We start from the raw sequence: 12,545 nt of genomic DNA on the forward strand, positions 1-12,545 counted from the left end.
TGTAGTTGAATATATATGGAATCATCATCATTTATCTTTATTTATGATGAATTATATTCACCATTGAATTCAATTTATATATCCGAATGATTACTTTTGGTTTCTTTTATAATTATTTTATGTAAGTTTTAGTCTTTATGGAATCGACTAAAATTAAAATATTTGAGATTATTTTTTAAATATGATGGTTATGAATTTTCATAGGTAGTTAGCATATAAAGACTTTTATATAATTTGGGATTCTTTTTATATTTTGTGGTTATGGATTTTTTTTAGTATTTGTTCGTATAATGTCTTTAGTCATGAATATAAATTTGAGTTTACATGAAATATGTAAAGCAAGCCAGATTATTTTTATATTTGTGTGTGTATATATATTATATGCATATCAATGATTTTGAGGATTAATGCATGATTATAGTTTGTGTGAACAGATGTTTATAACCATTATTCAATAAGATATATTTTATAGTTTAATTGGTGAAATTAAGTTTTGATGGATATCATTGAAGTTTTTTTTTTTGTTATGGTTATATATTCAATTTTATGGGTGCTTTGGTGCAAATTCATGTCAACTATATACATATTTAAATATTTTGGTTTTAAATTGGGTTATATAATCTTAGGTTTTGGCATCTTATGGTTCCAAATATTTGGTTAAATTATGATGATATGGTTTATTGTATGAACTGTGGGATATGCCAACTATTATGATTTTGTTTTTTAGATTTATTGGCTTGAAAATATTTTTCAAGTATTTATGTGAATATCTGTTTAATCATAAATATAAATTTGGATTTTCATGGTAAATTCAGGATAAGTTTTTCTATTTGATTATGAATACATGTATATGCGTGAATTGATTTGGTGTTTTTATCCATGCCAAAATTATGAATACATTTGCTTGTTAATTATTTGGCTTTGAACCACTACACTATTTCTGTTTGGTTTTGATATATATGATTCTGGAACAAAAAAAAAAAAGAAAAATAAATAGTCAAAAAAATTAAGGTTTTTGGTTTTTTATTGCATTATTAAGGCAACCTTATTTTGGATTATATCGAGTCTATAAAGCAATAAAAAATAATTTTGACATTTGACTATTAGAGAAATTTAAATTTGAATATTGGTATGTTTATATATATTTTAAAATAACTTAATTGAAGCAAAAAGTCACAAAAGTGATTTTTTTTGTATAAATTATTTTGTTTTAAAATATAAAAGTTTGTGTGCATATAAATTAAGTTATGTTAATGTTGATTGGCCCAAATGAAGGTTAATAATATTACATGTGCAACTATGGTGATAAACATGTGACGATTATTCGATTTTACATATGAGTAATAAATTGGCCCAAATGAAGATTTATTATTCGACATGTTCTTATTGTCAATGTTTGATTACTCCACCAATATATCACTTACAAGTTAATATTTTGTCCAAAGATGAAATATTAATGGAGTGACCGATATCTTGATATAAGGTTTTCCTTTATTCAAATTATTTTTGTTTAAATTTAAAGTCTTATGTGAAGTTATTTTAATTTATTCAGCTATTATTATATTTACCAACATTATCAGTATGTTGTTTTAGGATAAATATATATAAATATATATTATTATCTTTTAATTTGATTGAAAGATGAAGTTAAGGTAAATATTTTGGAACAAATAAATTCAAATTTTGGCTTTTAATTAAGGATATCTAATATTTTAAATAAATTAGTTGAAACAAAATGCCGCCAAAGTGACCTCTTTTGTGTAGATTAGTTTATTTGAAATTTTAAGATGATTATATATTTTTGTGATTCATGCGTTTATTAATTGACCCAAAGGTAAGTTAATATTTGGCAGTGTAATAACCCAAATTTGACCGGGCTTAAATAAAACCAAATGAAATAAATAAATGAATAAATGTTTAACAATCCATATAAAGTCCTTACAAGAGCCCAAACACAAGCCCAAATACCTCAGACCCGTTACAACAAACCCAAAATAGCTCAGACCCGTTACAGCAAACCCAAAATAGCTCAGACCCGTTATACACACACCCAAACAGATCGGTTACACCCTACCCGTAGCCCAAACCCAAACCAGACCCAAATAGCAGAGGCCCGAATTTTAAAAATTACCAGCTAGGGTTTTTAACCCTAGCTCTTTCTCCTCGCGTCGCAAATAGAAAATTCCAAAAGCCATCTTAACGGACGCGTCTGCTCATCTCTCACGTCGTTCCAGTGACCCCCCATCAGCGCTGTGACTCTGCCTCCAAAATCAGCGCGCGAATCTACACTAGCCCTCGTCACCACCAGATTTCTCGCAAGTACCTGCAAAAGAAAAGGAAACACAGTAGATACGGAAAAACGAAAAAGGAAACTAAAATAAAAGGATTTCAGCAGATCACAATCAAAGATACGGTGGATACAGTGGACAAGAAATGAAAAGAAATGGAAGATTTCTTTCCCAATTTATGTAACAAAGCAGTGGCTATAAAAGCCCAAATAAAATTATGGAAAGACTTATGTTCGAAAAAAGAATACACACAGAGAGAATCAATAAAAATTTAAAGATTCAGCAAAAGAATTTGTTCTGGCACACATATACAGAGCAAGGATCTCAATCGATTGAATACACAAAAGTGAAATTTTTTAAATATATGTACATATATATACTGCAAATAATGAAAAGGAAAGCAATACCTTTAATCAGCGTTGAAAGGAGAGGTTTTTAAACCCCCGACCACCGCATGCGGTGGAGAAGATGAGGGCGCGTGAGCGCGTACAAACCCCTAGATGGAGGTCCGGTAACCCTCCGAATACCCCTCCCCAACTCTCTTTCAAAGAGTTTTTTTTCCTTTTTTTTCTCAGAACCGATTCAAAATGATTTAAAACTAATAGTTTGGCTTATATAGCCACAACAGAACGACGCCATTTTAGCTTAATCCAATAAGCTTAAAACGACGTCGCATTAACGCTAGGATCCGCGTGTTGACCCGATTACCCGGGGAGGATCCACGTGTTTTTGAGAATTGGATTAATTACCCAATCAGTCCTTTCACTATTTTTTGTGTTTATAATCACGTTTTATTTTATTTATGATTTGGCCCTAACAGTTTGTATTTGTTTCAATTTAGTCCTAAATGGCCTTTTAAGGCTTAGCTAGGGAAACGGTGCCGTTTTGGGGATTAGGGAAAATTTCCCAGTGAGTCCATTAATTCAAACGTGCTTTCCAAATGGCCATCGAATTCTATTCTTTTAAAAAAAACTATAAATTTTAATTAGTTTTAATTTCACCCTTTTATATACTTTTAAACTTATCTTTAATTTATTATATAGATATTATTTATTATATTATTTATATTTTCAAAATTTGTAGATTATTATTATATATTATATTTTAACTTATATATCTTATATATTTATTTATTTATATTATACATTATTTTAAAACTTACATTTTATATTATATTATATATTATAAATTATTTCATTTATTATTATTTTTATATACTATTATATATTATCTATTTTAAAATTCACTATTAAATATTATATTTTTATGTATTATTAAATGCTTATATTATTTGATATAATATCATTTTTTTATATTTTATCTTAAAATTAAAGTTTATCTATAACATATTATTATCACCCATTTCTAAATTGTATTTTAATTATATACACATATATCCAAATTACTCACTTTATTTTATTAAACCTTTTTATATTTTTTTATATTATAAATTGTCCATGTATTAAATGCTATTTTCATGATTTTATAAAAGTATTGATTGCTTGATAACATATGTTACTATATTATTATTATTATTATTTTTATATATTATTGTATTTGTTTGTCTTGTTTTGTTTTTATACAATTATACATCATGCATCATTGTCTCGTTTATTAATATGTTTAAATTTATGTTGAATTACATGTTTATATGTTTTATCTATTCTTCTTTAATATATGTTGTTTTTTTTGTATGTATATTTTATTTATTTAAAATTTGCTATATTTTATATTTCTTATATATATATATATATATCAATTAATGTATGACATTTATGTTATTGTTATTATACTTCTATTTACCTATTACTATAATATGCTATCTCGTATGTTATGTTTTATTATGTCAATGTGCTCATTCATGTATCAGTTTTAAAAACGAGACTTCAAAGTTTTCAAAAATAAAAAGGCAATGCTTGGTGTTTGGAAGCTTCGAAAAAGTAGTGCCCTAACTTATTGGGTCACAACTTTTCTCGTTGAGTTCGAATAGTCAAGTACCCTTCTAAATCTTTTAAGGTTTTCAAAATACGAGCAACTGTCTTGGAATTTCAAAGCGTTGTGTCCTAACTTATTGGATGTGGCATTTTGTCGTTTCGAGATAGGGATTTCAAAAAAAGGGGGCTAACTTAGTGCCAATATGTTGATACAAGTGAATCTCAATTTTCAAAATCAAAATATTCTAAAAAGGATTGCATCTTAAAATTTTTGAATTTCTGACATTAAAGACACTTGATAATCAATTAGGTACCAATTTTTGGACGTTACGAGGGTGCTAACCCTTCCTCGTACGTAACCGGCTCCCGAACCCGTTTTCTGATTTTGTAGACCAAAACTAATGATTTTAAAACAAAATGTTTTAAAGGTGATCCAATCGCACCTAAAAAGATTGGTGGCGACTCGTGTTTTCGTTTTTAAAGTCGATTCCCATTTTTCAAAACTCGATTTAAAAATGGTTTCGATAGCTTGGAGACTCTACTGGGGACCAATAAGAGAGTCAAGTCGTGTAATTGATTATCTCTTGTCTTAATATCGGAAATTAAAAATTTTAAAATTTAATCCTCTTTGCATTACCTGTGTTTGTATTATTACATGTGTTGCTATATTTTGATACGCATTGCATTTGCATAACCGATGTGGTCACACCCTTAAGTGGGAGTGAGAAGCTACGCCTTCGTGAGGTTTTCGCCTCTGTGTAGGATAGTGGATCACTTTCGGGATACATCCGTACCTATGGTTTCGTGAGATTTTCATCTCCGTGTAGCCATAGGGAAATGTATTCCCCTGAACTGAACTCGACTCAAATGAGCCTATAATGGGTGAGGATCGAGGAATCTGCTGGTTCGGGTACCTCAAACTTTAGAAACAAACCACATATAGAAAAACTATAAGAGCCCAACTTGGTTAGAGTTAAACTTTAGATATTACCCTTATAAATTATCGTTGAGATTTATTGATATCATGTGATACTAACTATTTCTTTTCTTTTGTTCGCATGTGATTTTGCATTTACAAGGGTATCGATTCACGGTCACTTTCTAAGTTAGGAAGTTTTATTATGGAGAATGGACTTCTTGATAGAGTGGAGGGTAACGTTAACGTCCATAGATGGTCCGAGCAAACTCAACTAGAAAAGGGAAATAGTATAGCTGTGGGATACATGTCGGAGCTGCCAGATTACACTCGTATTAGTGTCACGCAGAATAATCTCCAAGAGCTTAAGGAAATTTGGGATCAGTGGGGCAAAAAGACCAAACAGTTATTTTACGATAATTACGGAGACTTACCTTACTTACTCGATGTTCAGGTAGACGAGCACTTATTCCGGGCCCTTGCTCAGTTTTGGAACCTGACGTACAGTTGTTTCACTTTTGGGGAAGTAGACTTTGTACCTACTGTGGAGGAGTACACTGCCTTACTTCGTTGTCCTAGGTTTCAGAATGATAGGATCTATTCTCGAGCTGCTTGTGTTCCTACCTTTTGGAAGAAATTGATGATTATTACGGGGATGAGCGAGCAGTGGATCATGGCCAGAATTAAAGAGAAGGGTGAGTGCAAATGCATTTCATGGGACGCTTTGAAAGGTCTAATTCTGACACACCCTGATGATACGAAGAAGGTAGATGTCTTTGCTTTAAGTATGTATGGACTGATAGTTTTTCCTAGGGCTTTGGGATATGTGGACGAGGTAACCACGGATCTTTTTCATCGACTCAATAAAAAGTCACTTCCGTCCCTGCAATTTTGGCGGAGACATTCAGGTCTTTAGGTGCATGTAGGAGGGCTGTTGCCGGCAGGTTTATAGGGTGTGCTCAGTTTCTTTTGGCTTGGTTTTATAGTCATTTCCGGTTGATAGATAGGGTGGTTTGTCTGGTCTTCTTCGAGGATTATTCACCGTTGAAGGACATAGTAGCTTCAACTAGGAGAGTTAATGTTCCAGAAGAGAATTGGATAGCGCTACTCCAGAACCTTCAGTCGAAAAATGTCGAGTGGAGGGCTCCGTGGATGATTCCTGGTGAGGTTCTTTACTGATGCGGCAATTTTGATTGGGTTCCCCTGTTGGGAATTTAGGGTGCAATTGGCTATGCCCCTTTGCTCGTACTGAGGCAGTATGGATTGAGACAGTTCGTACAAGCGACTCAGGGGTTGGCTCAAAGTGAGTTCGTATACAGAGGAGCCGATTACAAGAGGAAAGTTAATGAAGTTTCTAGTGCCTGGAAAAAGACTTGTCGGTTAAAAGGAGTAGCTATTAGCCCTGCAACCACACCGGAATACGTTGAATGGAGAGGCAGAAGGGTTAATGATAACATCCCTAAGCCAAGCATGGAAGGAGCTCGACCGATAGAGGAATATTTGCAAGAAATGCCCTCAGAGTTAGAAATTATGAAGCAGGAGTTCGAGAGAAAGAACTTGGAGTTCGAAAAGAGGGTAGCAAAGCTTGAAGAAGAAAAGATGTACTTGAGCTTGGACGTCGACGTTCAAAAGATGGAGGTCGAGAAAGAGAGGAAAGAAAAGAGGAAGATTGAGGAAGATCGAGATGATCTAAAGGAGCATTACAAAAGGGCACAAGTATCCTTGAAGAGAGCGAGAGTAGGAGGATCTTCAGATCAGTTGCAAAAAGAGGTCCAAGAGGAAAATACTAGATCCGAGTATTAGGAGAGGAAGTTCCAAGAGATGCAGGTGCAAAATTTAGCATTAGAGGAGGAGAATAAATGGTTGAAAACTAAGGTAACTGAGCTTGGAAGATCCTTATGTTGGCACTGAAACCATAATTCTACGGTCGAGTTAAAGGAGCTAAAAAGCAAGGTTGAGGATTTGGAAGTGGCATTGCATGAAGGTGAGCTCCGGGTTGAGCAGCTCGAGGCATAAGAAGATTATCTGAAGGGAGAGCTTCATCAGGCTAGAGGACAGGTCAGAGAAAGGGATCATGTCATTGGTGAAGCCGTAGCCCATATTCGAGAGGTTGCTGAATATGTACAATACTTGGCAATTCGAGCTGATGTATTGAGTCTGATGTATTCATCGTCGTCAGATATAGGACGAGAGTTAACCCTTTTATTAGATAGAGTTAAAACTTTGGGTTTTAGGGCGAAAACGTATTTGTAATCCTCTTATATGTAAAGATATTCTTTTTTTAAATAAAATTTTCTACATAAAGTTGAACCAGAATCGATATCCTTTTTGTATTCATGCATTTGCATCTCATAGCATTTCATCATATCGTTTACATTCAAAGTTATAGAAAGACCATAATTAGTTAAAGTTTACTTTCAAAGGTAGAAAAGAAAATCTGGAAATCACACATCCTTACGGCACTCACACTAAAACTAAGAGTATGAATCAAAGATTCGAGCAATTACAAAAAGATATGCAAGTGCAGTTGGCCAAAATGTAGAATGAAATGAGGGAGCAAATGCTGGAGCCTCAGAAGAACATGATGGCTGAAATGGCTCAGCTGCTGAGAGCCACTGATAAAGGAAAAGCTCCCATGGCGATCATTGAAGAGGAGAATGAAGGTTCTCCTCCGGGCTTTACTCCGCCTCATGTGCCACTGCAAATCGAAGCACCTCCTAGAAGGCCATCTGTCACTGTAAGGCCTCAACATGAGCCGGTTGGTAAATAACATCAGCGCTGGCAATTTCATCTATTTCAATGATGATGAAATTCCACCTGAGGGCATAGGGTCAACCAAAGCCTTGCATATCACTACTCGGTGCAAAGGGTACACGCTGCCAAGTGTACTCGTTGATAACGGGTCTGCTTTGAACATCCTGCCGCTATCCACTTTGAACAGATTACCCATTGACAGTTCACATATGAAAACATGTCATAACGTGGTAAGAGCTTTTGATGGAACTGAAAAGAAAGTGATGAGACGAATCGACATCCCTTTGGAAATTGGGCCAAATACATATGAAGTTGATTTCTTGGTGATGGATATCAAGCCCTCCTATAATTGCTTATTGGGGAGGGCATGGATACACTCGGCAGGAGCAATGCCTTCCTCATTGCACCAAAAATTGAAGTTAGTGACAGATGGACGATTAATAACCATCAATGCGGAGGAGGACATTATAGCAGCAGTCACTAGCAAGGTCCCTTATGTCGAAGCAAATGAGGAGGCTATTGAGTGTTCTTTTCACTCCTTAGAAATCATCAATACAACCTTCATTTTGGAAGGAAGTGAGATGCCGATACCCAAAATGTCTAGAGCCACAAGGATGGCCCTGCAAATGATGATGGGAAAAGGGGCATTGCCAGGAAAGGGACTAGGAAGATAGTTGTAAGGAGGGATTTAAATCCCAAAACTGTTTGAGAAGAAAGATCGCTTTGGTTTGGGCTTCAGGCCAGACCATAAGCACAAGAGGCAAGAGATTGAGAAGCGTTAAGTGAGAAGAAAGGCGCATCTGAACGGAGGAGAAGTAGAGTGGGAACCGATGACATTCCCACCTATATTCAAATCCTTTAAGTCAGGGGGATTACTGGCAGAAGAAAGTCATCAAATTAATGCTGTACACGATAAGGGATTTGAGCAAGGAAACCTCGAGAGCATTCGCCCTTACGAACTAGGGAGTTCTCTGAACAATTGGACTGCGAAAAACCTTCTTGTAGTCTTTAGGAATTTTTTAGAGTAATTCTTGAAACATGTCTGTTACTCTAGGGCCTAAGAGTAGTAGAATTACATTTGTGAAATAGGCTTATGTTCATCTATTATTATTTAAATAAAACATAATTTTTATCAATTTAAACGAGTATTGCTTTATTTTTATCAACCAATATTCCTTTAAATTTTGGCAATTCTTATTCTTCATAGCACATAAACAATCATTCCTAGATTCATTCATTCTTTGTTTATTCTTTAATACCCCCACAGGTCCCTAGATATCAATGATATGAGCACCGATATTGCAACCCCTGATTTCTCTTGCGAGCAAGACATGTGTTTAGAGGAACCTCAGGATTTTGAAGATGTTCAAGATTATGATGTATCTCTTGATCTGTTAAGAATGGTAAAACAGGAGGAAAAACAAATCAGGCCACACGAAAGAGAGGCAATAGAGAATGTAGCCCTAGAGGAAGGGAATGAGTTGAAAATTGGAACACTGATTATCGAGGATACAAGGCGTGGTCTGGTTGAGTTGCTTCAAAAGTTCAAGGATATCTTCGCCTGGTCATATCAGGATATGCCTGGATTAAGTACCGATATTGTAGTACATCGTCTTCCGATAAGACAGGATTGTAAGCCAGTCCAATAGAAGTTGTGAAGAATGAGACCATATATTGTTCTGAAAATAAAGGATGAAGTCAAGAAGCAGTTCGATGCAGGATTCTTGCAAGGAGTAAAATACTCCGAATGGGTAGCTAACATTGTACCAGTTCCTAAGAAAGATGGGAAGGTACGAATGTGTGTTGATTACAGAGATTTAAATAAATCTAGCCTCAAATATAATTTCCTTCTGCCACACATAGACACTTTGGTGGACAACACAGCAGGATATTTGTTGTTTTCCTTCATGGATGGTTTCTCAGTATACAATCAGATAAAAATGCATCCAGAGGACATGGATAAAACTACCTTCATAACCTTATGAGGCACCTTTTGCTACAAAGTAATGCCGTTTGGATTAAAGAACGCAGGGGCAACATACTAACGGGCCATGGTAAACTTATTCTATGACATGATGCATAAGGATATTGAGGTATACGTTAATGATATGATTGCCAAGTCGCGTATAGAAAAAGAGCATATTGAGGTTTTGAGAAGATTGTTCTTAAGGTTGAGAAAATTTCAGTTAAAGATCAATCCAGCAAAGTGTACCTTTGGAGCCAAATCGAGAAAATTATTAGGTTTCGTGGTCAGTGAAAAGGGAATTGAAGTCGACTCAGACAAGGTCAGAGCCATACGAGAGTTACCTCTACCACACACTCAGTAAGAAGTTTCAGGATTCCTAGGAAGGTTGAATTACAACGCTCGGTTCATTTCACAACTGACCGAGAAATGCGATCCTATCTTTCGTCTTCTCAGAAAGCACAATCAAGGTACTTGGGATGAGGAGTGCCAGAATGCATTTGAAAAGGTCAAGCAGTATCTGTTGAATGCTCCGGTATTATCTCTACCAAGCCTAGATAAACCATTGATACTGTACTTGTCAGTGTTTAGTAATTCTATGGGATGTGTGCTGGGCCAGCATGACGAGTCAGGGAAAAAGGAGAAGGCAATTTATTATCTCAGTAAGAAATTTACTGACTATGAAATGAGATATCCACCAATTGAAAAGTTGTGCTGTGCGCTGATTTAGAAAACTCGAAGATTAAAACAATACATGCTATACCATACTACTTGGCTCATCTCAAAGCTTGATCCATTGAAATACATGATGAAGTCAACAGCTCTAAATGGAAGAATGACGAGATGGAAAATTTTGCTTTCAGGGTTCGATATAGTCTACATAAGTCAGAAGGCTATAAAAGGAAGTGCGGTAGCAGACTTCTTGGCCAGTAGGGCTCTAGAGGATTATGAGCCATTGAACTTTGATTTTCCAAATGAGGAGTTAATGTGTATAGCAACGACTGAAGATTCTCCTTGGAAGCTAAATTTTGATGGGGCTTCTAATGTAGTTGGAAATGGAATTGGGGTAGTCTTGGTATCCCCGAGTGGTGATCATTACCCATTCACATGCAAGTTGGACTTTGATTGCACGAACAATATGGCTGAGTATGAAGCGTGCATCATGGAACTGCAAGCAGCTATAGAGCGGGGGTATAAAAATCCTTGAAGTATATGAAGATTCTGTGTTGGTAATTTATCAGCTTAGAGGTGAATGGGAGATAAGGGACTCTAAATTGATCAATTATCGAAAGGTAGTTTTGGGGTTACTTAAGGAGTTCGATGACATCACCTTTAATTATCTCCCACGAGATGAAAATAAAATGGCAGATGCTCTAGCAACCTTGGCCTCAATGATCAAGGCGAATAAAGAAGAAGAGATGAAGCCAATTCAAATGAGCGTCTACGAGGCTCCAGGTCATTATTGTAACATTGAGAAGGAAGGAAATGACAATAACCCCTGGTATCAAGATATATTGTGATATGTGAGAGATCGTAAATACCCTAAGCAGACCAATGAAAATGACAAACAAACTTTGAGAAGGTTAGCTTGCGACTATGTCTTAGATGGAGATATCCTGTACAAGAGACGGAAAGACCAAGTACTTTTGAGATGTGTTGATGCTGTGGAGGCTAAGCTAATTTTAGAAGAAGTTCATGAAGGTGTATATGGGACGCATGCAAATGGGTTCACGATGGCAAGGCAAATCATGAGGTTTGGCTATTATTGGGCCACTATGGAAGGGGACTGTATCAACTATACCAAGAAATGCCATAAGTGTCAGATTTATAGGGACAAAATTCATATTTCACCTTCACCTTTGCATGTTATAACTTCTCCATGGCCCTTCTCCATGTGGGGCATGGATGTTATTTGACCAAAATCACCAAAAGCTTCGAATAGACATCGGTTTATCTTCTTGGTAATTGACTATTTTACAAAATGGGTAGAGGCCGCTTCTTATGCGAATGTTACTAAGTCATCTGTGAGTCGATTCTTGAAGAAGGAGATCATTTGTAGGTATGGAATGCCTGAAAAGATCATATCTGACAATGCATTGAACTTGAACAACAAAATAATAGCAGAGATTTGTGACCAGTTCAAAATCAAGCATCACAATTCTTCTCCCTATCGTCCAAAAATGAATGGGGCAGTGGAGGCCGCCAACAAGAACATTAAGAAAATAGTGGGGAAGATGACTGAGACTTATAAAGATTGGCATAAGAAATTACCATTTGCACTCTTGGCCTATCGAACATCTGTCAGAAACTCTACTGGGGCAACCCCATTCTCGTTAGTTTACGGGATGGAAGCAGTGTTACCTATTGAAGTAGAAATACCTTCTCTTCGAATTTTGACAGAGATAAGGTTAGATGAAGCTGAATGGGTTCAATCCCGATATGACCAGTTGAACTTGATTGAGTAAAAGAGGCTAAGAGCCATTCGACATGGCCAGATGTATCAGAAACGAATGATGCGAGCTTATGATAAGAAAGTTCGACCAAGAGAATTCCAGGAGGGAGACCTTGTACTAAAAAAGATCTTTCCTATTCAAAAGGACTTTAGGGGAAAATGGATGCCGAATTGGGAGGGACCATATGTCGTGAAAAAAGCTTTCTCCGGTGGTGCATTGATCTTAACAGAAATGGAT

This window comes from Gossypium arboreum, chromosome 12, assembly GCF_025698485.1.
Source record: "Gossypium arboreum isolate Shixiya-1 chromosome 12, ASM2569848v2, whole genome shotgun sequence".
Lineage (NCBI taxonomy): Eukaryota > Viridiplantae > Streptophyta > Magnoliopsida > Malvales > Malvaceae > Gossypium > Gossypium arboreum.